The following is a 4,542-nucleotide window of genomic DNA, read 5'->3' on the forward strand; positions in this document are numbered from 1 at the left end:
AGAGTGTGGCGACCCGTATAAAGTTAGATTTGATCACATCATTTACGAGCCTCACTGACATGCTCATTGTCCAAGATCCAATTACTAAACTCGTCCTGTTTGATCATGACCATTGATCTTTGATGGCCCACTAAACAGAAAGGTCTTATAGTCCAAAAAATAAATTTTTGGGTACGGCCATCCATGGGGTAAGGCTCAACAGATCATTGGTCTCAATCAAACCATAAACTCAACTTGCACAAACATAAAACCAAGTACCCATGCATATCTTTAGTTTGTTAACCACCCATCCTCATTGTTGAAGGTTAAATATTACATATCAGACCCCAGTTATTGCCTGGATTTATGAACGTGGTACTATTTAATGGCCCGATTTAATCGTATTTGTGATGCAAGGTGTATTTACGAGCTTGGATTGAAAATGATGCTAAAGGTATGGATTTAGCGCTCAGAATTCACCAAGGCAAGGGACGGACTCTAGGGGACCAAGATGGACAAACCTACATGCTAGAGATCCAAGAAAATTGAGAAACTAAAGCTCAGGTGGCCTGAAAGTCGTCTAAAATGCAAGATCATAAGGTTCTCACCATCCATTCAACTGGAAACTTCATAGATGGCCTCAAGACCATAAATTAACTGTTCATGTCGAAATTCATCCCTTGGATCCTTCTGAAAGTGGCCTAACAGACAAATTAGCCCCTAAAATCCAGATTATGGGCCCACCTGCAATCTGGATATGCCTCAAATTTAGTCTCAACTGTTAAAAAGATATAAGAAAAGAGATGGACGGAACGGATTGTACATATACATCACGATGGATCCCACATGGCCAGTGCGTGTACACTATGTGCACAGCACTGGCCATGCATAAAAACTAAAAAAACGGGTCAGCGTGAGCTAACCCATCTTCTTTGCGTAAACAGCTTCAGCGGACGGGCGTTCGTCCATCGGTTTTCACCAGTGGGCCCCACTCATCGTCCTTTTACAAGCTCTGGACCGTCCATTGCGTCCAGAGGGAAGGCTGGACCCCCGCCTAGGTGTCCTTCTATTCCCATGCGTGCACACACGTGTAAATAGCGATCAAACGCAGGATGGACGGTGGAATGAAAGAGTCTGTGGGCCACACCGAAAGCAGTCAAGAACCATCCATTCTCGATGGGTTTTTCGCCACGCGTCCAATGAATGAGTGGATTTCTCTGTTAAATTCAATAACGGGTCCAACCAACCTCAGTGCAAGACGCGGCGTAGCCTCTGTTTTGCAACATGGGTTGCAGTTTTCCTTTGTGGGCCACCACCGTACACCAACGATCTAATCTGGACCGTCCATCAGGAGCCCACGTGCCCTCTCATCCAAGCCTAGGTGACCGAATTGCAGAAGACAATGAAGATCAGTTTTTAAACCGTCTAAAAGAAGATGAACAGTGCAAGAAAAATCTCTGTGGGTCACACCGAATGCAAGCCATACCATGTCATTTCTAACTGATTTTTCGTTTTTCATCTAATGGACGGCTTGGATTCTTCCGGCGATATCAGGAATGGGCCCCACCAAACAACCAGCGTAGGCTTTATTACGCACGTTGCTGTGCGTAAGGAAAATGCACGCCTACTGCGTTGCGTAAAGAAAACGCATGTAGGAAGTTCTTCCACCGACTTTTCTCTTCTATAAAAAGAGAGAGAGCAAGAGAGAAAAAGAGGGGAGATCCATCAGTCGGCTGAGAACGTCAGTAGCAGAAAGAGAGACAGGGAGTAGTTTTGTTTATTTGTTTTATTTGTAGTTTTTTTATCATGGTTTTCGAGAGATCTGGTCCAATCATGTTAGGTTAGACCTCTTAGCTAGGGCTAAGAGGTGAAGCTTGTAGTGAGATAGGAGACTCCATTTTATGCCTTTAATTTAATTTTAATTTATGAACTGAACTTGATTTTAGTTTGATTATTAAGGGAATTTTTTAGTTTTTAATGGTCTATTGTGACTAAAATTACAATGGGTCTGCAATGGCTTTGAGCATGTTCCTTTCCTTTTTTATGTTTATGCTGTCAGGAAGCCCTGTTGTTTACCATTGTCTCCTGGGCATGGTCAGATGACGGTACCCTTCCTAACCTTCATAGCATATTGATTGGTTGGTAATTAGTTTAATTATGTTGTTTACTTTGTCTCATGGGCATGGTTTGGTGATGGAATCCATTCTAATTCATATACCTTTCATCTCTTGAAAACTATATCAAAGGAAGTTCAGTTTGATGGTTACACCCTTCAACTGGATGAAGATAAGACTCAAAGTCCAGTTGAATATTTGAAACAGGCATAAGATCTCTCTGATCTCTACAAGTGGATCCTCTGAATCCCTAGTTTCCTTCCTCCGAATTCCTTAAATTTTAGATTAATATTTCACCATTATTCCTCAAATTACAATCGGTTTAGATTTCATCTTAGTCTAGTTTTAGTTCTACTTAGTTTCAGATAACGTACAGGTATTAGTACCTTGGGATTCGACCTCGGTCTCACCGAGTTTATTACTACATCACAACCCTATACTTGGGGATTGAACAAGTTTTTGGCGCCGTTGCCGGGGATTGATGATTACGCTTTTTGAAATTAATTAGTTTTGGGATTAGTTTAAGATTAGGATTTTTCTAACCTTAGATTTTTTGTTTTTTCCTAATTTTTAGAGACTAACTTATTTTTTTCGTTTTGTAAGATTCTGAGATAGGTTTCTAAATTGGTAATTTCTTTCTTAATTTCTTCCTTACTATTTCTAAATTAGGATTTTTTTTTAGCAAGTTTCTAATTCTAACTCTTTTAGAATCTAACTTTGTTTGTTAAATTTTTTTAGAAATTTTCTACTTATAAACTTTTTGTTTAGAAACTAACCTTCCTATTTTGTAGGCTTTTAAGATAAAAATTTCTAATTCGGTAAGCTCTTTCTCTACTTTCTATTTTTCAGATCTCTTTTAGTAACTTACTTTCTCGGGTAGGACTTTCCTAATTTATTTTAGAAATTTTCACTTTCTTTTAGGAATTTCTTCTTTTAGAAACTAGTTTACTTCTATCTTTCTTTTTAAGGATTTTCTAATTTTAGACCTTCTCTTTAGAAACTGACTTGTTTTGTTTTCTTTTGCAGGTTTTTAACTTAGGGAGTCCAATTTGGTAACTTCTTTCCAACCCTCTCTTTCTTTCTAGATTTTTTTTTCCTTTCTTAGGATTAGGTTTCGAATTTGATTGAGGGCTACGAGTGTTTCATGCCCAAGTGGGCCCGTGACAACACTCGACGTCTCTTAACTGAAGGAGGATTGGTTGAGAGGTTGACTACCCATCGCAGGACTAGACACCACTCAAAATTCCCTGAGTTAATTGAAGTGATGGCTAAAAATCAACATCTTCTACCCCAACCTAGGGTGGAGGACATTCAGGATGAGAATGAGGTGCATCAAGCACCCCCGCCTCGTACTTTATGAGATTATTTACAACCAGCGGGGGTGAGCACACCTTCCTGTATATTTTTTTCAGAGAATGAAGGACATGGACATCAAGCCAGGGGTTATCCAACTCCTTCCTAAGTTCCATGGGCTTGAATCTGAAGAACCATATCTACATTTGAAAGAGTTTAATGAGATCATAGCTACTTTATATTTTCAAAATGTGTCTGAGGACACAGTCAGGCTGAAACTCTTTTCTTTTTCCTTGAAGGAGAAGGCTAAGACGTGGTTACATTCACTGCGTCCTAGATCCATTGGCACATGAAATGATATGCAGAGGGAATTTATAAAGAAATTTTTTCCACATCATAAAACGATTACCCTTAGAAAAACAATCATGAAATTTACCTAAAAAGAGGATGAAACATTTTACCAATGTTGGGAAAGGTTCAAGGATTTGGTCAGTTCATGCCCACAACACGGCTTTGAAACGTGGCGCATTACAAATTTTTTCTACGATGGACTAACATCTTCCATGCGCCAAATGGTCGACACAATGTGTAATGGAGAATTCATTAATAAAAATGTCGACGAGGTATGGGATTATGTCGATAGTCTTGCTGAAAAAACACAATCATGGGATTATTACCCAAAATCAAACACCACGTCTAGGCCGACTCGATCTCAGGAGAAAGGTGGATTGTATCCCTTGAAAGAAGAGGATGATCTCAAGTATAAAGTGACTACGCTCATAAGAAAATTTGATGCTATGGAAGGAAAGAAGGATAAGGTTAATGAAAGTGTTTGCGGCATCTGTGATTGCAACATTCACACAACTAAAAATTGTCCTACAATACCTGCCTTTCGAGAAGTGTTGAATGAACAATCCAATGCCGTAAATACTTATCAAAGACCTTTCAATGGACCGACCTCTAATGCGTACAATCCTGGTTGAAAAAATTATCCAAACTTTAGTTGGAGAAATGGACAAACTGCTACCCCTCAAGGTTTCTTCAATCAAATTCCAAATCAAGGGAAACCTCAAGAGGATCCAGTTCAAAAACATATTCGAGAACAAGAGCTACTTAATCAAAATTTGGCACAAGTGTTTCATGATGTCCACACAGC

At 39.3% G+C, this 4,542-nt stretch overlaps 1 non-coding gene across 1 annotated transcript; it reads right to left on the minus strand.

The window, feature by feature from the left end:
* Positions 1-3,793: 3,793 nt before the first annotated feature.
* On the minus strand, positions 3,794-3,900 carry LOC131238315 (small nucleolar RNA R71). Its single transcript, XR_009167718.1, has one exon. It is a non-coding gene; the product is annotated as a small nucleolar RNA R71 (small nucleolar RNA).
* Between the last annotated feature and the right edge of the window lie 642 nt (positions 3,901-4,542).

The sequence above is a fragment of the Magnolia sinica genome, chromosome 2 (assembly GCF_029962835.1).
Source record: "Magnolia sinica isolate HGM2019 chromosome 2, MsV1, whole genome shotgun sequence".
Lineage (NCBI taxonomy): Eukaryota > Viridiplantae > Streptophyta > Magnoliopsida > Magnoliales > Magnoliaceae > Magnolia > Magnolia sinica.